At 39.7% G+C, this 25,972-nt stretch overlaps 2 long non-coding RNA genes across 2 annotated transcripts in view; one reads left to right on the top strand and one right to left on the bottom strand.

Annotated features, from left to right (window-relative positions):
* LOC138752708 (uncharacterized) overlaps positions 1-1,996 on the top strand; it is a 34,397-nt gene extending 32,401 nt beyond the window's left edge. The window contains exon 3 of the long non-coding RNA XR_011350860.1: positions 1,928-1,996. This is a non-coding gene — a long non-coding RNA (uncharacterized lncRNA). The remainder of the gene's footprint in view (positions 1-1,927) is intronic.
* On the bottom strand, positions 1,383-9,138 carry LOC138752707 (uncharacterized). Its single transcript, XR_011350859.1, has 3 exons — positions 8,882-9,138; positions 7,332-7,487; positions 1,383-1,585 (listed from the first exon to the last, which is right to left on the bottom strand). It is a non-coding gene; the product is annotated as an uncharacterized lncRNA (long non-coding RNA).
* Positions 9,139-25,972: the final 16,834 nt, after the last annotated feature.

Genomic DNA, 25,972 nt, shown 5'->3' with positions numbered 1-25,972 from the left:
CCCTGCCTTCCATAGGGACCACTCCCTCCGTGACCCCCTTGTGCACTCATCCCTCCCCACCAATCGCTCCCCCAGCACCTTCCCCTGTGCACCCACACCTCTTCCTTCACCACTGTCCGGGGCCCCATAGAGGCCTTTCAATACGTACTGGAGATGTCAGTTAATTGAGTGTAAATTAGGCAGCCTTGACCTGTGAGACGAAATGGTCTGTTACTGTGCTCCATGTTTAAATTTAATTTTTAAAAACTTAAAGTGAAGTAACACTTAATGTGTATCTGCAGAATTCATTTACTGCATCTGGTCCTCCCTTTGTGGCCATTTCTACATTGGAGAGACTGGGTGCAGTTTGGGAGATCACTACGCTGAACATCTTCGCTCTGTCCACACTAGTGACAGGGAACTCCCAGTGGCCAACCATTTCAGTGTGTGTCACACTCCAATGCTCATATGTCTGTCCATGGCCTCCAGCACTAACTCCCCAAGACCACCCGTAACTTGGAGGAATACTTGATTTTCCATCTGGGCACTCTCCACCCGGATGGCATTAACATGGATTTCTCCAGTTTCTGGTAACCTGCTCTCCTTTTCCCTTTCCTTTTGGCCTGTCTTTGTTCCCTTAGCTCTCCACCTCCTTCCCTCTCTATTCACCTAGACATCCCTCCTCCCTCTGCTTGCTGCTGAGTCCTCCCTCTCTTTTCCATCTATTGCCTCCTGCCTTTGCTACTGTGAGAGATGAGTAAAACTAATATGAAAATATGAAAGATGAGGAAACTAGTATGGATATATGTGTAATGAATAAAGCCAGTATGAATAGAATAAGGATAAATATTAGAATGTAGGAAGTAGAGTTAGTCTGAATAAGCTAAGGGTCTTCTAGCTTTTAGACAGAATTAGCAAGTTCTGCATATAAGAGTTAGTAAGCCCTGAGAGTCAGGCAGGTGTGAATAAGGACAATGACATGATAGGACACCAACAGGATACCCCCTGGTCCTCCAAGTTCACAGAAACAGCACGTAGGCAGACAGGATTGCCTAATGTCAAACTCATCCAGGAGGCAAAAGAATGTAAGGGGGAGGGTACTTCTATACTGAAATAAACTGTATAAAAGTTGGGTGAGCCCCAGTGTATGTGTGTATTCCCAGGGTAAGGGGAAAGCACCCAACTTTGCATTGTTGTATAATAAATGTTCTTTGTTCTCAGTTTTTGTCTCGAGCAATTTCTGTGAAGGTACTTCTGTTTCTCACACTACCATGCTCGTCTCCCCACATCTCCACGCCCCCCTTACCTTTTTTTAAGGCACATGCTGTCATTTTTCCATTACCTCCAAGGGCTCAAGCCTGAAACATCAGTTATGTATCTTTATCTTGTATAAAAGGACACTGTTTCACCTGCTGGATTTCTCCAGCATTTTTTACTTCAACTACTGTGTTCGTAAACTTTTGTGTTTTACTTCTTTACAGCTGTATTGAGAAGTTTGTAGAGAAAGACAAGGTGATGCTGGTTCCAGTTTCAACCATCCAACTTCCACTAACCACCTTCGGGAGACGCACCTTTCTCTTAAGGGTTCATTCGAGGCTGATTATCTCTGGAAGATAGACAAATGAAACGGAGTTATAAAAATATGGTTCAGACCTTCTGAAGTCTGTATTTTATGGGTGAAGCAGATGTTCCCAATCTCTATCTGAATTGTCTGCAACATGAAGCTCGGCTATAGGGTCTAATATATGAATGACATAAAATATGATAGTATTTCCTTACTGATTTTAAGATATATTTGCATATCTTGCTTGTGTCTTGCAGAATCTTTCTCTGCGTAAATCAGTTATTCCAAATGCTTAATATAGACTGTTGTGGATTTGCTTGGTGGACTTGCAGTTATCAAAATGCAATATTCATTTTAATTAATTTTTCACTTTCTTCTTCCCAGGTTTCATTCCTTAAAGGAGCATCTATGACATTTTCCCAGTACTGCCTCAGGAACAATTTACACAAAGGTGCATTCCATCAGGTCTGGGTTGCTAACCCCAGTCTCTGTGCATAAGCTGAGTGAAGACCATGGTGCTGACCATTGTTGTGAAGGAGGTGAAAAGATCAGCAATGCCTTTGATAAAATCTTGTATTTGTAATCCTTTGTGAAAGGTCCATGGTATTTGGAGTTCTGTGAATTGCATACACGCTGAACCCACATTTTGTTTTGAAATTACAAATCACTAAATGCGATCAAAATCCAAACAATAGATTTTCATCATTTCACATTCAGACCTGCTTTGCCTCTGGATCTATAAACTCTCCTTGAGAAAGTAATGGAAGGATTGTAAATTCCGGGCTATTAACTGAATTTGCATTCCACGGCAGAATTTGAACTCTCATCTCTGGATGATTGGTCAAGGCTTCTCTGTTTGTAGTGTGAGTTAATCACGGCATTAAATAGCATAATTGTCAGGATAATTATTGATGATTTTTGTCTGGTCATTTTTATTGTCCGAGAAATGTCACAGTCCACCCCCACATGTAGCAAGATGTAGACAATATTTAGGCTTTCAACATTTGTGATACACAAGAAGACATTTTATCTACTCACAGGGACCAGTCAGGAGAATGCCGAAGTTATTTTCTCTTGTCTGTATGAAACCTCTGTTGTGGCAGCCAATTTAGTTTGAAGATAACTTTCTGCCAGTCATCTGCTTCTGAGGTAACTTTTGAGGATGCTGTGAAAAGAGCAGTCTTCCACAAACATAGCAGTAGATGTTCAATGAACTGGGAAGGTGAGCAGTTCGTGAGATGTGTACTCCTTTAGTGATTTACAAGGGGCTTCTGTGTGTTTCCAATGCATGTGTTCAAGGTTTTCAGAGCCATCTTGAATGCTGTTTCCACTTTGAGTGGTTTGTGTGTATAATTTAAAAAAACTACATTTCCCAGTGTGCATTCAGCCTGGGACTCCTCATCAAGATGGAGGGTGTACATTAGGAAGCAGCTCAACAAATAAAGTTGTTTAATAGTTAAAAACCATGCAAGGTTGTTCTTCAATTAACAAATGTAACAAGGTGTCAGAGTGCATGAGTAAGTAAGAAAAGACAATCGTTTTCGTCATGGATAAATGAAGTCCTCCCACATTGATATAGTTTACTGGCAATCTAACCGATCATTGGAGATGCTTCAAACAGCAATTCAACATTTATTTAGAGGTAGGTGGAGTGCGGGAGACCGATGGAAAGCGTCTATATTTCTACACGTGATGGGTGAAGATGCTTTTAACATCTATAACAGTTTTCAAATTGATGAGACAGCTTTCACGTTGGACACTCTGATGACAAAATTTGAGGAATATTTTGTTTCCAGTAAAAAATCACATTTGAGAGAATTGTTTTTTTTCCTATGACCAGAAACATGATATGAGCTTCGACCAATACTTGATTTCACACACTGAGCAAGTCCTGTGAATTTGAGATTTGAAAATCTCACTCATTAGAGACAGAATAGTTTTCAGAATCCCAGATCATGAGCTTGGAGAAAGACTGTTGGGTGGAAAAAAAATTGACACCGAAAAAGGGTGTAAATTTAGATATCTCTAAAGCAGCAGAAACCACATGAGGACAAACTAAGGAGCTACACAGGATAGACACAACAGGGCATGCAGTGAAAACAGAAGCAGAGAACCAAGAGTTTCCAAAAGCTACAGCAAAGTAAAGAGATAGGCTCAAACTGCAAATGCAGCAGGTACAGAGTTAGACATATTCCAAAGATGTGTCCTACCTATCGAAAATCCTGAAATAAATGTGGGAAGAAGAATCATTTTGCAATGTGCTACAAAATGGGCTACCAAGAGAAAGGTGCACACAGTGGATAAAGAAAAGGAGGAATTCTTTGTGTATTCACTGCAGACAGCTGCTGGTAAAATGAAATGGATCGTTCCAGTGACTGTGGATGATACAGTAATTCCATTTAAGCTCAACACCGGAGCCCAGGTGAATCTGTTATTTATAGACGATTACAAGACCCTCACCATAAAAAGTAAGATTTACCCAGTGAAAAGAAAAGTGATAGGCTATACTGCAGAGAACATTCCAGTAAAAGGAGGGTGATGGTGATCTTCAAACACAAAGGACGACATTTAAAGATTAGCCAATATTAGGTCTGAGTGCATCTGAAGAATTTTCATAGTGGCTTCACAGACCGAAGATGAGCACACAACACTCATGGAAGAATACACAGATTTCTTTGAGGGGCTTGGATGTTTATCTGGTGGTCACAAGATCCACATAGATGAGACAGTGGCTCCTGTTGTCCATTTCCACAGAGACAAACATAAACAAGAACTAGCACACATGGAATGGATGAAAGTTGTACAGAAAATTTAAAAGCATACAGCTCACAGGTCATCGTACAAAAGAAAACTGGAGCATTGCATGTATGTCTGGATCCAAGAGATCTCAATAAAGCCATCAAGAGAGCATTTTAAATTGCCAACATTGGAGGAAATCATGTCCCGGTTTGCAGGTTCCAAGTGGTTTAGCAAACTTGATGGTCATCAGAGTTTTGGCAGATGAAGTTCAATGAGGCAAGTTTGAGACTATGCACTTTTAATACTCTACAAGGAAGATACCGCTTTCTTCAGCTACTATATGGAATCTTGCCCACACTAGAAGTCTATCATCAAATCATCCATGTGATCTTTGAGACCATGATTTATGAGGTTCTGCAAGGATGAACATGACGCATGACTAAGGTAAGTGCTCGACTTGACACAGAATGTCAATTTGAAATTAAATAAAGAAAAATGTGAATTTGACGTAAAGATGCAGACCTTCATAAGAGATGTCATATCTGAACAGGGAGTGAAGCCTAATCCAAGAAAGACACAAATACTAATGCAGCAAATGCAAGCAATATACCAGTGGAAACACCTACCAGATGAAAAAACACTGCTGAGTGGAAAGATACTGTCCACAGAATGTAGATACCCTTGTTATGTAGACATAGTATTGTTTGGTATTTCATTTTTTAAAGGGGGAAAGATGTGTTATTATGAATGTATTTAAAAAAAAAAGTAAATTTCCCAGTAGGCAATGTGCACCATTGGCACGGAAACCCTCGTCAAGATGACAGATGTATGTTATGAATCAGCTCAATAAATAATGTTGTTTAATTGTTAAAACCATACAAGGTTGTTTTTCTTCAAGGAGCAAACAACAAGTTGGACAAAAGATTCTCAGATATTAGCGAATATTTATCATCTATATATCATGTGCGTTGATTGTCAATTTAATTTAATTTTTCTATGAATTGTTCTTTTTTTTTCACAAGTACCTGTTCGGCTGCAGCAAGTAGGATTTTTGGTGGATTGTACATTGTACAAAGTGTACATAAACATCATTAAGATTCAATTTATTGTCATGTAATAAAAAGTGTTATATTACACAAAATTGTCTTTTGCCTGCTGTAAGGCAGACAGATTCACCAGCAGGCAGAGATTGCCGGAAGTGCCTCTTACAGTCAGAGAAAGAAAAAGAAAAGAGAGAGTCCCCCTAGAGTCATTGATTTGTCTGTGGATTTGTCTCCAGCGCTCCTGCAGACCCTGCAGCGACACAAAGTCCAGGGCAAACCATTGGCAACCTGAGCTCAAGATATGAGCCTTTGATATGATTAGAAACCCTTCAGCACCCTTTCGAAATCTGGTACCCCTTCAACCAGTTTTGAGCCAGTCTCCAGCAGTCCTCAGCCTGGTGTGGGTCCCCTTGACTGCAGACTCCAGCAGTCCACTGTGTGCATGGATTCATCACCTCAAGTCACCAACAGCCCGCCCGCCACCTGTGTGGGTCTTCCAGCTGCAAAAATCCCTCATTTGTCTGCTCCCGTGGTCATCTTCTCTGCTTCTCCTCATAGATGGCAGGGGGTGGAGGGGGGATGGACTCCCATTTTCTGGTACCCGCACCAGTCCTCTGCTTTGCTGGAGTCCGTAATCCCTTGTGGCTGCTGTCGACATAGGTGCTGCCATCTTGGGCACAAACTCCACTTCAGCCAGCTTTAATTCCTTAGCAATGACCACCAGTTCCTCTTTTCTTTTTCTCTGCAGTTCCGCAGGGGATGGTTGTAACAAAAAAGTACCATCATCCATTGCTGCAGTTTTTCACACACAAAAGCTTTAAATTAACTAATTCATCGCAAAAACTCCAAAAGTTTCAGATCCCAAAACTCCATATATTTTAATCCGAAAAGATGAGCCCTCAATTTTGTTAAAAGTCCAGAGGACCCCAAAACCCAGCAGCAATATAAATTCAACAAGGCAAATGGTTACTTAAATAAAAGTTGCTTTTAATTTTCTTTTAACATAAAAACAGGATTTAATTTATTACTATTAACTTAACCTATCTTAATCCACTTCTAATTCTAAGTGCATGTGTGTATGTTCAGGAAAGTTCCAATCTCACTTCTCACTCTTCCAAGTTCACCAGTATCAGGCAATTCTTATACTTTGCACAGAATTTAACGTTTATGAATTTTCACCAGGTTCTTATGCTTAAAGGTAATTGGTTACCACTCAGGAAGGTTCTCATTGGTTTTAGAGAGAGATTTGTTGCTTGTTGGACACACATCAACTGATTTTGTATGATCAGTACTTCAGTGTCTTGCTGAAGAAACTTGCCCCATCATGGGATTTCCAAATGATAATCTCTTCTTCCAGGTCACCGCAGAGTTTTTCTAGTTTCCCTTGTTTCAGGAGAAACACTCTCGTCAGCCATTTCATCTTGTAAGGAATACAAGGGTTTTCAACAGGCTGAACTCCGAACTCAAAACCTGTCTTCAAAATGGGGTTTTCCACCAGCTTCCAAAAGCCACTGCGGAATTGAGTTTTTTTTTTATCTCCCTCTCTTAGAGAAAAACCTGTTTGGTCCTCTCTCTCTCTCTCTCTCTCTCTCTCTCTCTCTCTCTCTCTCTCTCTCTCTCTGCTTGCAAATCCACATGACCCCTCTTAGAAGAACAGTAAACTGCAAACAGACAGCAGAATCAGTTTCTGCCTGGCCATCTATTGCTTTCAAAACAAATAGTCCATTTATTCCACAGCATCAGTCCAATTAACACCTACTTATGAAGTCTCCATAGGCATTCCTCAAAGTTTCAGTAAAGTCACTGTGAACATTAAGTCTTTCTTTCAGCAGCCAAGCTCTTAAGCACTTGCATTTTAAATGAGATGCCTTTTGTGAAGTGTTACCATCTGTTTGTGGTGACCTACACTAAACCCCCTACAATCTATCTCTGTTTAAAAACGTATTTATGTATAATATAAAATATAACCCGTCACACCACAATCTCAGGATTTTAAATAAAAGTACCTTCAGCTCCTTTAACAGGTGGTTCAATGTCTTTACAGAGCTGACGGCAGTCAGACTGAGAGGTTGGATCCCTGGGAGCAATGCATCTCTACTCCCCGCTCTCTGTGTGTCCACTGCACTGCCACTGCAGCAGCTCTGGCAACACCACAACTTGTTCTGGAGATAAAGAATTATGGAGGTAAACAGATGCTGGGATCTAGTGCAAAAGTGCTGGAGAAACTCATTAAGTCACAGAAGGAATCATGAAGAAGGCTCAGGCCAAAATGGATACAACATGACCTGATGAATTTCTCCAGCACTTTGTGATTGCATATCATTATCATGTTTTATTTCTTAAAGGAAGCATTGTGGACATCATTGAACCACAACTGAGTTCAGAATGCAATATCTATTTTGCAAGTCTGGGTCAAGAACATAAGTAGTGCAGCCTGCCAAACAGAAGCAAGGTATCTTGGGCCTCAGTGCCAAGGACGTTGGCATGGAACAGGCCAATGGTATAGATCAGTGAATTTGGATAATTTTACTAATACGTTACAGTGGTATTTTTCCATGTCTTCACGTGTCTGCTGAAGGTCTCAGAGCATTTTTGAGGCCAGGAATCACTACTATCTGGTAGATCATGAGCTGAGCCTTCCCAATGCCAAAGAATGCAGTTGATAAATGGCCACCACCCTTTTTTCCACTGGTTTTTCAGAATGCAAGTGCATCTGTGGCCACCCCAGTTGGTTTCTCAAGCCTTTGGTCATTACCTTCTTCTACAAGGATAAGGAAGTGTGTCAGTATTTTGAATAATGTAGATGTCATGATCCAAAAACATGCACTGGTGCATACCGAGATGTGTGGGTGTAAGACATACACCAGTGTATGCTTGTGAGAGTAAGACAAATCATTTGATTCATGTCAAAATTAATAGAGATTGTTGGCAAGTGAGTGATGCAGTTGTGGTGTATTGAACAGTGGCCAGAGTCCAGTGATGCAGATAGTAAGATTTGGTCTTTCATTGATCTCAATAAATCAAGTTAGGCCTTCAAGTCTCTTGTGACATGACATCCAATACTCAGGATTAAATACATGGCATTTCCATCCACAACCATCTATACCTATTGAATCCTCAAAAAGATTTTGAGAGAAGCCATTCAGTTTCCCAAAGAAAAAGAGCACTTCTATTCATTTACACCTCCTCAGCGAATGCCTCAAGCTCAGTATTGTAAAAACCTACTCCACACAGTTTGTTCAGCCATTGTTGATAACTGTTGTGTTTGTTGGACCAAATAATCTCCGAATTTCCAGCATCTTGATGCAGCTTGAATTTAGAGGCCATGACTGACTTTAAATAATACAAGTTTGAAATGATCATAGACTCCCTGCTGAGAACATTGTATTTAGAGCTTGTTGCATGCAACAGTCATGAATAAGGAGCAGATAGTAACAAGAATTATTTTGAATAGATGCATTATAACCTTTTGACTGTTTAGCAGGTTAGATTCCCTTGTTCGACTCAATTTTTAATACTTTAAAAGATAGAAGAATGAAACAATAGCCATTCCTACCATAAATACCCATGCATCCATCTGGGCAAAGGGTGAGTAATGCAAATCCATGTAGATGATGTGATTTGTTTTTAAAAATTCATTTGATGTGGTGACTGCTAAATTGAGCTGCTCCAAAACATGAACTGCTCCATCAGTTCCAACTAGGGATCATTAGCACTTGTTCTGAAGGCTGATTAATTGTTTGCCCAAGGAGCTATTACAAGAAAGGGTGTGAAGTTGAAGCCACTGTTACACCAAAGTACACTGATGTAACATTATCTGGTGTTGCTCATCCTACTGTGAATTATGACTGATACTAAGGTCACAATTGCACTGATGCAGGCAAAATACTTCTGATGCTTAAAGGTCCTCTATTTTTACTATATGAAATTTGAAAAGATGGGCTTACGAAGATTAAAACCAACCATATCTCTCATTTATTTCCTTTGCCAATAATCATTAGGATGTAAAAGAAAGCATTGCACTTACATATTGACCTCCAGATCTAAGAGATGTCCAGAGGGCTTCTCAGATGATCAATTACTTCTGAAGTAAAGGTCATTATTGTTTATACTTAAACAAGACAGCCAAGTAGACCTGACAAACACCTCTGCTTTCAATGTTGATGAGAAATTATTTTTGGTCATAGTTTCTGTTAAAAATTAGGGTTATGAGAATATTAACTGCTGAGAGCTGTGCAGGGATGGCTGCATAAAGTCACAGAGTTAATGAACTAAAAATACAAGAGTCTATATCTACTGAATATGGAGTAAACAAAAGAAAACAGCTAGAAAAAACACAGCAGGTCAAGTAGTATCTGAGGAGGGAAAGGAATGACCAACAGACCCTCATGTAGGCTGGGAGAGTAGCTGGAAGACTGTAAGTGTAAAAGGGTGAGAGGGATAGTTGAGGAAGGTGGAGTCAACATCCCTTTGCATACCCAGAGCCACACCAACTCCATTCTGGAGAGAATACTTACAACTCAATGGTATGAACATTGAATTTTGGAACTTCAGATAACCTTTAACTCCTGTATTTCTTTTCTGCTACTCTTTCCAATCCACTTGGGTGCTCCCACCCTCTTTTCCACATTACCCTCTAACCCACTTCACACAAATGTATTCCACCACCCCCACCCCCACTTCCGCCCGAATCATGTAATTCCATTCACCTATCACCCACACACATTTCCCACTGGAATTCCTATCTCATTCCACCATCTGGACCTATTTGCCTATCAGCCCTCTCCTCAATGCAGAATCCAGCATTTGGCCCCATCTTTCACCCTCCAGCCTCGGTTTCTATCTTCACCCTCCTCTCCCCCTACCACCTGCCTCCTCTGTTTTTTTTCCACCTTGCCTATTTCCACTTAACACGCTCAGTCTCTGTCTCCCAATTAACCCCTTTCCCACCTGGCTCCATTTGCTTATCACCTGTTAACCTTTTACCTACTTCAGGCTTCAGCCTTCATCATGTCTCTATTATACTGATTATTCTCCCTTTACAGTCTCAGTCCCAAAGCAGGGTCTTGATATGAAATTTCAACTATCTCTTACCCACACAAATGCCGCTTAACCTTCTGAATTCCTCCAGCAGTTTGTTTTTGCTCCATATTCCAGATCTACAGTCTCTTACGTTACTAGAAAATGAAATTGGCCTTTATGTAGAAAAGCCTGGACAACATTCAGGCTTGGACTGAGAATCAATAATATTCAGTGCCAAACAATAATCATGCCAAATAGGAAGGGGTCCATTCAATTCCCATTGACAACCAATAACATTGTGTTGACTTCCTAGATTAACTGCTAACCAAAAATAGCTGCATAACTTGTCGAGCAATATAAATACTATGCTTACAACAGCAAGTCAGTGATTGATAGTTTCAGTCAGTGGCCCTCTTCTTGACTTCCCAAATCCTATACATCTATATATCTATGCATCTGTCTGGATGTTAAGCTTAGCAAACAGTCAGGTACCTTAACACCACAAGTACCCTCAGCATTAACTATTCCATCAGCAGAAGATTGATGTTACATTGTGGATCATCTGCAATGTGCAGTTCCTCAGCTAGCCATTATTTCTTCAGCTCTAATCTATGTTTGCATCTTCCAATTCATATTTTAAAACTTGCATTACTTTTCTATGCTGCCGTTAATATATATTTGTCCAATTATGTGTGTTTTAAGAGATTGGTGTGCAGTTTAGTGAATATTAAGTTTTTTTATACAGAAATAAAGAAAAAATTCCATTAAAACTTTGCATCCTCACTTCTGGAGTGGTTGTTTACAAAGGAAGCATTTCTACACTGCCTTCCTGTGTGGCGTTGTTTGTCGGAGGGGGAACATCATATTCATTAGCTCAATTTCTTACTGAGTGCCTGCGGTAAATTTAGACTGCAGCCACTCCATAAAAATGTGTAGGGGTCTTAGTGGAAAATTACGGGATGGAATTTAGCAAATAAATTCTGTGATGACATTTTTACACTGCCAATGGAGCAGTGTAAACATTTCTGCTTCTTAGCAGCTATGTAAAAGTGCCTAAGGAACACCAATTTCTAGGAATGTGTATTCACTCACATGACCCTTGATTGGTGATATAATTTATCAAAATATTGCAATGAAAATTATATAGTAGAACTGTCAAAAATCGTTGAAACATTTTGTTAAAAAATATTCACTGCATCCCAGAATTTGGTCAAAAGTTCCTGTTTCTTAAGAACTTTTCATGTAAAATGAACTTTTAAGTTTACATCCCATAGAACATTTGTTTATATTTGGAAAATTTGTCTCCATATCCACAAATGCCAGTTATCTGTAAAAATATCGTCTGCACCCAGAAAAAGGAAGTTTCATTTCTGTGGCTAAGGATAATGTTCTTGTTTCCTATTTGCATAGTTTATTTGCAATCATTATTGAAAGAAAATATTAGTAAGCATCATTGTCCCTGCTTGCCAGCTACAATGAACAGCCAAGGGACGAAACAAAGACAGGAAAAGAAAATCTTTATAACAGTGTCTCAAGCACTGGAATCTTCACAGTATTTTGCATTTCCAAAGTTCTGCATTAGCAACATTGATCACCTGCATCTAATGAATATGATGTTCCCCCTCCGACAAGAGCAGACAGGAAGTATCTAAGTATCTAAAGTGGTTTCAAAAATAAAGGTCGAAAATACCAAAATAAAATAAACAAGGCATCTGTTACACTTTGCAAAGAAAAGTGTGATTTAACAATTTAACTTTGGAATCTTATTAGACTTCTCAGGCTTTTCTAAGTTTTGCGAATTGACCATCTGTGATTTACTTCTGTGCAACCGCACCTGCGTCAAAAATAATTGAATTTCAGTATTCATTCCATTTGGGAATCTTGGTCAGTACAAAAAAGTATTAAATCACAAGACAAACTGCCAAATTCAAGTAAAAATTTGACAATACTAAAACAATTCTTTTCCTTCATATCCTTTCCTGTGTTCTTCCAACAACTCTGTCAATGTTGCATCTTTTCAAATTCAAGTTTAGTGGCACATGTACTAAGATGCATTGATAGTGATTGCTTCATAAGCAGATCAGTCAACATATTATGCATAGTTCTTATGGGATTCACTGACACAAAATGACTTCAATGTTTAGCACTTCCCAAAGAATTCTGTCTGGCTCATAATTTAATATACAATTATGTCAAAAATGTTTCAGCACCGCAAAGAATAAAAATTCTAATCTACTCTAGTCTATCATCAGACTATCACCATATTTTTTCTGCAATGCACTTCTTTGACAAAGAACTTGTCAAGGGCAGCAGGGTTCAGTGCTAGCGATCCAGGTTCGAATCCGACGCTGTCTGAGAGGAGTTTATGCATTCTCATTGTGTCTGCGTGGGTTTCCTCTTGGATGCTCCAGTTTCCTCTCACCCTTCAAAATGTACTTGGGTTGTAGGTTAACTGGATGTAATTGGGTGGCACTGGCTTGTGAGCCAAAAGGGCCTGTTATCTTGCTGTACGCCTAAATTTAAATTTAAAAATGCTTGCATTATGACTTACACTGAACAATGATGTATATTAAGCCAGGTGCGTTTAGCTTCAGTAGTTAAAACATCATTCCAGCTGAAATTCTACCCATGGTAAATCACTTCAATCACAGAATCAGCTTGCTTCAAGTATTGCTAAGAAATCAAATTGTCACATCTTTTTCAATATATTTTCATTTGGTTGAGATTTTATGGGTGGTCTTAGGATCTCCTAGGAACTATTCCAATTTTAATTTTTGTCCAAGATCCTTTCTTTTATTTTTCTAGGGAATGCGACCATTACTGGCAAGGTCAGCACTCATTGTCCATCCTGATTGTCTTTGAGAAGATGGTTATCTGTGGAATTTAATAAAGTGACACCATAGTACTGTTGAAAAGAGAGTTCCATAACGTTGACCCAGTGAGAATGAATAATTATTGAAACATTTCCAAGACAGATCTACATGTTATCATGACAAGGAATGTTTGCTACATGGAGTGAGTATGCAATGAATGTGCAAGAGATGAGAATAAAAGGAACAAAGATTGTTAGAAGAGTTTCAGGACTAGATAAGATTACAAAGCAAAGGAGAAGCTCATAAAATTAAAGTCCATAAAACATAGTTGAATTTAATGGACTGCTGTGTCGTAAGCTTTGATAGGAACAGAATGTATGATACAATACATTAGTATTGAATTATTCCTCACCTCAAACAAGATTTGGTTGAAAATTAGCTGCTACTGACAGATACAAAGTTACAAGTAAGCAATCAGTGTGATGGAAGATCATGTAAAATCAGTCCAATTCTGAATTGCAAAATAGGCAACAGCCAGAGAAGAAAAGGAATTGGTGATTGATAATTATTCTTGTGTTCTCATTGATTAATCAGGAAAAATGCTGCTTAACTAGGGCAGAGTAAGCACCTCAAAATACAAGGCACTGGAGTGTTATGGAGGAGCTTGTAAGATGTAACACTTTCAGAAAACCATGGCCGCAAATCTGGGGTTTATTGTGACAATTAAACCAATTTGACTTGAATTTTGTGTAATCTTTGCAGATACTTTTGTGCTGCAACATGTGTGGTCGTATTTTAGTTACAATACATGCCAAAATATTCTGAGAAGGCAGACAAGTGAAAGCATTTCTCATTCAGGACCGATCTGACACCATTCCTGTCATATTAGACTTTGACAGTCCAACATAGCTGTATATTCAATTGCTAAATTGTGACATTAGCAGTGGGAGATTATCCTTCATTTCATTACCTACCCTACCAACATTGCACCTGCACATCATCATCAATTTCTTACAGAAATAATTTGGTGGTGCGCTGGCTGTAGAAATGTGCAGATGTTTGATACTTGAACCCAAGTGTCTGAAGGGAGTACTGTGGTCAAAAATGCACATACTTTCGGCTAAATTCATGGCTTTGAAGGAATAGCTGTTCTCTGAGTGTGCAAATCGATAAGGAGGAGGAGGAGGAGTGGAAGATTTGTCCTGGATTATTTGCTAAAAAGTGAAAGAGAGTGTTTAATACTTGTGTTGTAGCAATGCACAACTATGCCACAATGAACCAGCCCAGCTTGTTACGTGCGGTCAGTGGGACAGTCGCAAAAAAGAGGGCGATACGCCTCAGTCTCCTCCACTTCAGAACAGAAGTTGGCACATGCATCAGCGTGTCACAAGCGGCGGGATGTTCGCATGGTCCAACTGCCAGCCTAATAAGTGAGCACACGACATTTGAATAATCATTCTGCTGTGACGCTTGAGCTAACAGCCTGCGTCTCTAGTCTGTTTAACCGCTCTCTCACATCCCGACGAGTCTCCACGCCCTGAAGATTTAGCCAAAAGGACCCCACAGCAATAGGCGCCGTGGTGTTGAAGCTGCTGACATTCTGGACAAACCAGCCCCGCACTTGGTTTAATCAAGTGGAGGCCCAGTTCCATACCAAGCCAATCACTACTGATTCAACAAGATATTTCCACGTCATTAGTTCTCTCAAACAGGAGACCGCTGTCCGCGTAGACAACCTAATTCAAGCCCCGCCGGGAAAAGGTAAATATGTAGCATTAAAAAAACCTCCTTATCACCACCAACGACCTATCCCAAATTGAGAGGGCAGCCATTTAGATGCCATCTGCATTAATGGACAAAATGCTCGTGCTGGCTGAGGGCCATAAGCCCTGCCTCATATTTGAGCAAGCCTTTTTGGAGCAGATGCCGGAAGACATTAGCTTCTGCTTGCTGATGCCAACTTCAGTGACCCACGTAAGGTCACAGCAAAGGCTGACGTCCTCTACTGCACCAAACGCGAAAACCATGAAGTCATCTACCAAGTGACCAGCATAAGTCCACCCGTAAGCCCAGCCCCCTGATAGAGTACCACACCAGCTGACAAAGCCAAGCCCCCATGGACCAATGCCTGTGCTTGCACTACCAGCATTGGGGAGCCGAGGCACACAAATGTCAGCAACTCTGCTCATTTCAGGGAAATGAGCGGGCTAGCACTGTTAATGGCCATGTTAGCTGACTGACAGAACAGCCTACTTCATGTGTGGGACAGCATCTCAGGCTGCAGGTTCCTTGTCAACAAGGGAGCTGAGATAAGCGTCAATTCCACCAACTTCCCTAGAGACACACACAAGACCATGCAGCCCCATCCTGCATGTGGCCAACAATTTCACCATTGCAACCTTCGGCCGCAAACGCATACCCCTGAATTTCGGGGAAACGGACTTTCAGTGGCAGTTCACCTTGGCGGCAGTGGACAAACCCCTGCTGGGTTCAGATTTCCTCCGTGTGCACTCATTACTGGTGGACCTACACGGCAAGCATGTGGTTCACTCTGAGATGTTTCAAACTGCTCCCCTCAGTACTTCGAATGAACCAGCCACCCACCTGGCCACGATGGAGACTGCCAACAACCATTACACTTGCCTGCTCACCCACTTACCCCCCATTCTTCACCCTCAGTTCTCCTCTACACAGCCGCCACACAGCGTCCAGCACCACATCGCGACCAATGGTCCCCCCCATTCACTTGCAAGCTTGCAGACTAGCGCCGGACAAGCTCAAATTGGCCAATGGAGAGTTCACACGCATTAAGGAGTTGGGCATTGTCCGCAAATCTGACAACTTTGGTCTTCACCCCTCCATATGGTACCCAAAGCCAATGGCAGTGGTGATTGTGCAGCAACTGCCACCATTTAAATGAGCTACAGTCCCTGACCATTACCAAATGCCTCGCATCCAGGACTTCACGGCGAACCTCAATGGTGCTCGGCTCTTCTCTAAGGTCGACCTAATCTGAGGATATCATCGAACACCAATTCACCTGGACGACGTACAGAAGATGGTCATCATCACCCCGTTCAGCCACTTCAAGTTCCTAAGGATGCCGTTCGGCCTGAAGAATGCCGGGCAGACATTCCAGCAGCTGATGAATGTGGTAGGGCGTTACTTGCTGTTCCTCTTCATTTACCTGGATGAAATCCTGGTCGCAAGCAACACACCGGAGGAACACGTGGTCCACCTCTGATGACTTTTCATTCACCTGGACCAATTTGGGCTCATGATCCACCCCACGAAGTGCAAGTTCAGCTGCGAGCAGATCAATTTCATGAGACACACCATCACCAAAGACGGAGCAATACCTCTTTCAAACAAGGTGGATGCCATCCGCCAGTTCCCAAAGCTGGACTCTCTCAAAGGCCTGCAGGAGTTCATGGGCGTGATGAACTTTTACAACAGTTTCATCACCATTGCCACCACCATCATGCTCTCCCCCCTGTTTAACCTGATGAATGCCTCCACCAAAGACCTCCACTAGACAGACAACTCCACGGCCACTTTTTCTGCTACCAAGGAAGCCCTGGCATGTCCTATCATGCACCATTCCACAGATGGATGCACCCACAGCACTTACAGTTGATGCATCCAGTAAAGTGGTGGGTGCGGTCCTCGAACAATTGGTGGATGACACATGGAAGCTGCTCACATTCTTCAGCTAATACCTTCACCCACTGGAATGCAAGTACAGCATTTTCAACAGGGAGCTGCTTGCTCTTTGCATCGCCGTCTGCCAGTTTCGGTACTTCATGGAGGGCCAAACTTTCACCATCTACACTGACCACAAGCCCTTAGCCTTTTCCTTCCATTGAGGATTTGGTTCCGTGATCTGCTTGTCAGCAGAGGCATCTGTCATACATCTTTGAGTTCACTACCTCCCTTCATCATCTCTCAGGCAAACGTAACATTATCGTAGACACCCTCTCCTGGCCTGCCGTGTGCTCACTGCTGCAGGGTGTCAACTTCTATGCGTTAGCCCAGGCCCAACAGTCAGACCCAGAGACAAACTGCTTCCACACAGCCATCACGGGTCTCCAGCTGCAAGACCTGCCCTTAGACAATGACACCATTGTCTTTGTGACATCTCCACAAGCAGCCCCCAGCCAGTGGTGCCAGCGAAGTGGCAGAAGGCATTTTTCAACCTCATACGTGGTTTGTCACACCCTTCCATCTGCTCTACGGTCCAGATGATTTCCACCATTCCATCTGGCATGGTCTTCACAAAAAGGTCACGGAATGGGCATGGGCCTACTTGGACTGCCAGATGGCGAAGGTGCAGACTCACATATAAGCACCCATCCAGCAGTTCAGCCATGCCTCACACTGTTTCCAGCATGTCCAATGGACATTGTTAACTCCCTACCCATTTCGAGGGGGTACCGCTACCTGCTTACAATGGTGGACTGATACGCCAGTTGGCCTGAGGCGACCTCACTCCCCGAAATAGCCGCAGACACTTGCGTAAGGGCTTTCTTGACCAATTGGGTCTCCCGTTTCGATATCCCCTCCTACATCAATACCGACCAGGACGTGCAGTTCACATTGACTTTGTGGACTGAGCTGTCCAAACTCCTGTGAACAGAGCTCAGTCACACAACTGCCTATCACATGCAGTCCAACGGCCTGCAGTCCAATTGCCTGCTGGAGTGGTTCCATCAGCACCTCAAATCGGCCCTCGTGGCGCACCTCAAGGTTCCAAACTGGTTGGATGAGCTTCGCTGCTCCTGGGGATCCGCATGGCCCCCAAAGATGACTTGCACATCCAGGTTAATTGCTTCCCACTACCACCAGCCCAACCCAAGACAAGGAAGCCACATTCATGCGCATATGGGAGAAACTGGGTTCCCTTTCCCCTCCTCCACCCTCACAGTATGGTCAGCCTCCCATTCATGTTCCTTGAAATTTAATGTCTTGCGCTTATTTCTTCGTACATAGGGGCGGAGGGACCCTACCGAGTGCTCTGCAGAACGGGTTCCACTTTTGCCTTAAAAAAAGCTGGCTCATTTGGATGAGACCCAGCTCTTCCAAGTACAAAACCCAGCACACAAAGGCAGGCCTCCAAAGCACCAGGACGGCACTTGTGCCAGTTCTGGGGTGGGGGGGGGAGGCGGTTTATGTAGCGATGCACAACTATGTCGTGATGAATCAGCCCCGCTTCTTATGCACGGTCAGTAGGGCAGTTGTGACAAAGATGGCGACGCGCGTCCATCTCTTCCACTCCAGAACAGAAGTTGGCATGTGCGTTTGCGTCAATGTGACGCAAGCTGCAGGACGTAAGTGTAGTCCGACTGCCAGCCTAATAAGTGAGCAATTTGAATAAACAGTCTGTTGTGACACTTCAGCGAACAGATTGCGTCTCCAGTCTGTTCAACCACTCTCTCACGGTGCACTACAATGTCACATTTGTTGGATGATAGGATTTAGTGAAGAATATACGAACCTTGACTATTGTGCAATTTACATTTCTCTTGCCACTGTATCATGTCTCAGGGATTTTACATTCACCTCAATACCTACCTCTTCTCTTCATCACTTAACTGTCTGCAAGAGGAAGCCATGTGTGATAAAGGAGGAAAATCTTTCTCCTCTATTTCATTGTCTCCCATGAAGTTTCCAAGGCATCTAGAGAGCACTCTGAAATATTATTGCAGTTAAAAAGTCCACCCTTCATAATAGAGTCAGATATTCGTTCAGTCAGCTGGGGAGTCTGATTTTTTTTTAAATGGAATCCATGGAGGTAAGGAAAGATAATGAGTGGAGTTTGCAAGAAACTGTGGTGACATGTTCAAAACTCATGGGGGAATTCCTGAACATACAGACTAGGTTCTGCGGGCAATTTCCTTGCTGTGAAGACCAGCATTATGACTGCAATAAAAGCCCATTGAATATATCAGGATAAACTTGTAATAGTGATACTAATTGTTTGAAAGAAGAGTGAAAAGCAAACAAAAAATTATGACCGATAACTTCTGATTAAGGATCTTCAATCTAAGAGGTTAATTCTTTTTATTCCTCCAGATGCTGCAGAGAGTTTCCAGCATTTTCAGTTTTAATTTGAATGGAGAGGAAAATTTGGAATGGAAAAAGATATGCAGAACGTAATTACAAGTTTCGAAATAATTATCTTCACTTTAATGTTTTTAATCGCAAATGGTATGTCATATGATTTTATGTGATTTAGATTATTCATTATTTTTAAATTTAGGATGTTTCAATATTTATAAGAATATTTGCATGTTTGTTTTGGATCCGGTTTTGTTCTTTTACTAATAATACGGTAAACTTCAATGGACATGAAAGGTTAGCGGGGGGCTCCTCTGTCTGCTAGTGACAGACACAGAATGTTTGAACCCAATAAACAATGAAATTTTTCCAATGACAGGTCAAAGAAATAATGATTATAAGGTAACAGCATAAATGCTACATGTTTTCCCTATGATTTAATTATGCGGTGAAACCCCACTGCCCAATATTTTGTGCTGTCCTCTTTAATCTGCATTAAATATAGATAGGGCCACAGCTCTCTCAGCCACAAGCAAAAGTTAAAATTATCAGGACCCACTTGATATGAATGGACACTAATATTTGAGTTGACTTGCCTGGAGACCACACCAAAAAAAACCCAAAATCAGTGCATGGCTTCATATTTCACTGATGGGAAGTCCCACAACATTTGGAAAGAAACTGTCCTTGAATCTAGATGTTCTTGTTTTCAAGCGCACGTTTCTCTGCCTCATAGGTTCCAATGTTTCTGAACATCAAGAGTTAAATCGTTTTGCCCCACCCCCCCCCCCACCCCCCACCAAGTGTTTTGGGTAATTGTCATTTTAATTCTCCTTTTACTCTGTTTTCCCCAGGTGGAAAAGATTAATATTCTTCCTCATGCCTCTTACAGTACCAAGGGCCAGCAAGCAGATCAGGAAAAGAAGTATGTCAAAGAATTTCCAGGTGCATTATATGGTAACAAAGGTGTTCACTTGAGGTGCTCTGGTTGCAACAGGATATGTAAATGAAGGGAGTCATTGGAGCCAGATAATGTGGTAAACAGTGTCAAAAGCTGCGTGGTGCTCTAAAGAGAAGACAAGAGACGACACTAACAGTCATAGAGCACATAATCTGTGATGTTGAATGAAATAGGTCTACTGAAATGGAGATGAAATTCAATTTCATAAATGTCAACTTTTTTTTTGGACAACCAATTACTCAAACTAAAAACAAATTTAGTTTTATGGTCTATTTCTTCAGTTCAACATCTTTGCAACAATTTTTTGATGTTAAATTGTCTTTAAAAATCCTCATACCTTGACAGATTTTTGATTTTAAGTGGCCACCTTTGGAACTATCTGTTTGAAAATATCTTTTCTGTTTATATGTGAAAACATCTTTCCGATTATTCATTAAACTCCAAAGCTTGAATTTGGATGGCAATAGCTCCTTAGAAGTGTGTGTCCCCTTCCAATATCTCCTATGCTGAGTTTCCAGAAGGCAGCAAGAATCCATTACTCAGCTCAACCAGTTACTGGCTTAGGAAAATACAGAGAGTAAAGTAAAAGGAGAAGAGAAATTTTCCAAATGCTAAGTCAAAAAAATATAGAATGAAAATAATATGCCTTTATGCATGTTTACATGAATTTAACTTAAAAGTGAAAATGAGAAGCATCTGCCAGACCGCTGGCAGAGAAGGATGGTCCCCCATATCTTGTCCAGAATCACTAGAAGTAACAGCTCTAAGTGATTAAAAATTTGAATCTTTTTTACCAATAGAATTAAATTTAGATATTCAAGTCAAATCATTCCATTAAACAAAACAATAAAATTAAACCTGAAGTTATTGGGGAAGATGCACAATGATCAATTTATTTCTCAAATGTGAATGTCTGGAACAACTAATGATTATTAAAAGAAACACAACATGTGCAATGGCCTTTACTTCCCCGACACTACTACTACTGTGTTGTTCTACTGTTCCCTGAGATAACTAGGCTTGATTCTGGCATTGTGCTAAATCCCTCAAAGTATTACCTCCTATAATACATGGCAAATCTGCATGCAATCAGAAAATAAAATGCATAGATATTCATTTGGTTAAAATAAACCTTCAACTTCATTAACTTCTATATCTTTTATCAAATTGAATTTTGAAATGAATCAATATTATGACAGATTTAGACCAATATTTAGCTGAAAAACTATATCCTGCAGCAAGTCATTAAGATTATCATGAACAATTACACTGTTGGTTAGGATTACAATGTCAGAATGTAGGAAAGTAATAATCACAGTATATGCATACCATTTAGTTACTTTTTAATGGCTGATAAGTAACTGAAAGGTGAGAAATGCTTCTGTCATGTTCTAGTCCAGATGCAGTGAACACCACTTGGGTTTCAGGCATTGCAGGTATTAGGATGTAGTAAGTTGGATAAAATGCCTTTGACAAGGTGTTGCACATGAGGCTATTTAATAAGAAAACAGCCCATGGTATAACAGGAAATATACTAGCTTGGGTAGCGCTTTAGCTGATTGGCAGGAAGCAGAGAGTTGGAATACAGGGATCATATTCTGGTTGGGTGCCACTTGTTACTGGTGTTCCACGGGGTTGATTCTTTATGTTGTACATCAATGATTTGGATTATGGAGCAAATGGCTTTGTGGCCAAGTTAGGTGGAAGAGCAGGTAATGTTGAGGAAATGGGGAGCCTGCAGAAGGAAAGACACATTAGGAGAGTGGGCAGAGAAGTGGCAAATGTAATTAATGTTTGAAAGTGGATGGTCATGCACTTGGGTAGAAAAAATAAACAGGATACACATTTTAATATTGGGAGGAATTTGAAAGTACCCAGATGCAAAGGGACCTGGGAGTCCTTATGCAGGTTAGCCTGAAGGTAAAATTTCTTCTTGAGTCAGTGGTGAAGAAGGCAAATGTAATGCAGGCATTAATTTAAAGAGGAACAGAATATGAGCGGGGATGTGATGTTCAGGCTTTATAAGGCTTTGGTAAGACCAGTTGGAGTAATGTGAACAGTTTGAACTCTTCATTTAAGAAAGGATGTTCTGACATTGGAAAGGGTTCAGAGGAGGTTCACAAGGGTGATTCCGTGAATGAAAGGATTATCATATGATGAGCTTTTGACAGCTCTTGGTCTGTACTCATTGGACTTTAGGAGAATGAGGTGGGATCAACATTTTATATGTTCAAAGGCATGTACATAGTAGATGTAGAAGGATTGTTTCCCATGGTGGGAGATTCCAGGAAAAGAGTGCATAACTTCAGGATTGAAAGGTGTCCACATAAAACAGAGAAATTTCTTTATCAGGGAGTGTAAATGTGTGGAATTTGTTGCATCAAGCCATTGAGAGGCCAGGTGATTGGGTGTATTTAAGACAGAGATTGGTAAGTTCTTGATTAGCCAGGGCATCAAAGGTTATGGGGACAAGGCCAGGCAGTGGAGTTGAGTGGAAAAATGGATCAGCTCATGATTAAATGGCGGGGAAGACTCAATGGGCTGAATAACCTATTTCTGCTCTTAAAATATTATTCAATATGAAAGTACCAGAAAATGTGATTATCTGTACATCCAAGAAGCTGTGCAGCAAATATATACAGAAAATAATTGCATTTAGTTGTTGGATTTACCCTATTAAGCAGCCCGGTTTTCACAAATGTAATGAGTGTCATTAAAATCGACAATATATATTTTCCGAAAATCATAGGGAAGATTTTCTTTGATCATCCTAAAATGAGTGGAGTGTCACTCAAATGGGTCAGAGTTTGCAAAAGCAGAATCACCTTCAGGACAGGCACCTGTTGCGTTTTATTGCTAAGGTGCTGATGCTGAATGACCGGACTTGACAGGCCTTCAGCTTGATGTCAGAAAATTAATGATCTTGTGCAGAAGGCCTTGAGGCAGGAAAGGCATATTTGTGGAAAATGATTGGAAATTAGAGGAATAACTGGATTAGGAAAGGGGTCTTGAGAGGACACATATTGCTCAGTAGAATGGAAAATATATTTTTAAAGTAGATAATGATGTTATGTAAAAACACCGAAATGCTGGAGGAACTCAGCTGGTCTATTCAGCATCTATAGAAGACAAAGATATATTGCCAATGTTTCGGGGCTGAACCCTTCAAGGAAAAATTAGAAAAGACAGAAGCAGGATATAGCAGAAAGTCTCAGAATTAAACAATGGGGGAGGAATCCAGACCAACAAAAAAATTGTTAATTGGATGTGATAAGGGCCTAGGTAGAATTTATCACGTCTGCAATAGATGCAATAGTTCCTCCTGAACACAGTATTTTTACTACAATCATAGCGTCTGCAGCCTATCATGTTTCACTCAATGATGTTATGTAGTTCTTTTCCCATTTTTGGGATTACTGTAATTATTGCTGTCTTACATGAGTTTGGTAAATTCTGGGTTTCTTCTACCTGTTTCATTACTTCTAAAAAGGGAGGAATTAATAGATTACTAAATATTTTATAAAATTCTGTAGGGAATCCATCTTCACCTGGTGTTTTATTATTCGGTAATGTCATTAATATATCTTGTATTTCTTCAGTTGTCACGGCTGCTAGTAGTTTATTTTGATCTTCCAATTGCAATTGGGGTAATTCAATGTTTGATTAAAAATTCATCTATTTTGTAATTTTTCCCTGAATTTTTGGTTTGATATAACTGTTTATAGAATTTTCTAAAATTTTCATTAATCTCTATTGGGTTATATAAAATCAGTTTGTCTTCTTTCCTTGTTTCCAATATAGTTCTTTATACTTGTTCTGTTTTAAGTTGCCAAGCCAATATTTTGTGGGTTTTCTGTCCTAATTCATAATATTTGTTTTGTTTTCATAATATTTTTCTCCACTTTGTATGTTTGTAATGTGTTATATATTAATTTTTTTCTGCCATTTCTCTCTTTTTCTCTGCATCTTCCCTTCTCATTAAATCTTTTTCTATAAATACTATTTATTTTTCTAACTGTTCTATTTCTTGATTATGTTCTTTTTTAATCTTGGCTGTATAACTAATTATTTGTCCTCTAATAAAGGCTTTCATTGCATCCCATAATATATCTATCTGTTATCAAATTTGTATTTCTTTCAAAATATATTTTGATTTGTTGTTCAATATATTCTTGGAAATCTTGCCTTTTTAACAATATAGAGTTTAACCTCCACCTATATGTTTTTGATGGAATATTCTCTAAATCAATTGTTATTAATAAGGGTGAGTGGTCAGATAATAATTTTGCTTTATATTCAGTTTTTCAAACTCTTCCTTGTTTCTGGGCTGACAACAAAAACATATCAATCCTAGAATAGATTTTGTGTCTGTTTGAGTAATATGAATAAACTCTTTCTTTTAGATGTTGTTTTCTCCATATGTCAATTATTTTCATATCAGGAATTGAATTTAATGTAAATTTGGCTGCTTTATTGTTTATATTTGTCTTCCCAGTTTTATCTATCAATGGATCTAAGTTAAAATTAATATCTCCCCCCCATAAAATGTGTCCCTGTGTGTCTGCTATTTTTAAAAAGATGTTTTGCATAAATTCCTGGTCATCTTTAAGATCCATTATCTCTGGCGTCATTCAGACCAAAATACAGATTATAAATTAATTGCAAAAATATTTGCAAATAGATTGACAGATTATATACTAAAATTAGTAAAATTAGACCAGACAGGATTTGTAAAAAAATAGAAGAGTAGCAGATAATGTTTGTAAATTCATTAATTTAATCCACACAGCACAAATAAATAAAACACCAACTATAGCAGTAACTCTAGACACTGAGAAAGCTTTCGACAGGGTAGAATGGAATTATCTATTTTAAATACTACAGAAAATCAAATTACCTGAAAAATGTATTAATTGGATTAGAGCATTATATAATGGACCTTTAGCAAAAGTAATAACAAATAGGTACCTTTCAGATCACTTCAAATTGAGTCATGTCCGCTATCACCTTTCCTGTTTGCTTTTTATCATAGAACCATGAGCAGAATTGATAAGAAAGGGACTTAAGATAAAAGGAATAAAAGTAAAAGATGAAGAATTTAAAATTACCTTATTTGCATATGACATTATAGTATATTTAACAGACCCAAATAAATCAATAGAAAGGCTAAATATAAAATTGAAAGAATATTAAGAAATATCAGGATACAAAGTTAATACCAATAAAAGTGAAGCGATACCAATGAACAACCTTGATTATACAAAATATTTTTTAAAAATCCCTTTTAAATGGCAATCACAAGCTATACGCTACCTCGGTATCAAGATAGATAACAATTTAAATCATTTATATAAATTAAGCTACCAACCATTATTTAAAAAAAATACAAAATTTTTACAAATTGAAAAATTTACCAATAATTTTAATAGGAAGAATAAACTGCAACAAAATGAAAATATTTCCACGGATACAATATCTATTTCAAACATTACCTACTCCCTTGACAGAATTTTTTTAAGAAACTGAATAAATTAATAAGACATTTTTTTAAGGTTGGATAAAATATCAAGAGTAGCTTTTGAAAAATTAACACAGATGTATAAACAAGGAGGACTACAATTACCAAATTTCAAAAATTATTATAGAACAGCACAACTAAGATACTTATCAGAATTTTATCAGACCAGAGAAAAACCAGACTGGCTCAAGATAGAATTAAATAAATTAGGAGAAAAAGTCCCAGAACATGTATTTCATAAGTGGGATGAAAAACTGGTACAACACAACAACTTTC

This window comes from Narcine bancroftii, chromosome 2 (genome assembly GCF_036971445.1).
Source record: "Narcine bancroftii isolate sNarBan1 chromosome 2, sNarBan1.hap1, whole genome shotgun sequence".
NCBI lineage: Eukaryota > Metazoa > Chordata > Chondrichthyes > Torpediniformes > Narcinidae > Narcine > Narcine bancroftii.
Note: the sequence above shows the minus strand (reverse complement) of the source record. Positions and strands in the feature narration are given on the sequence as shown.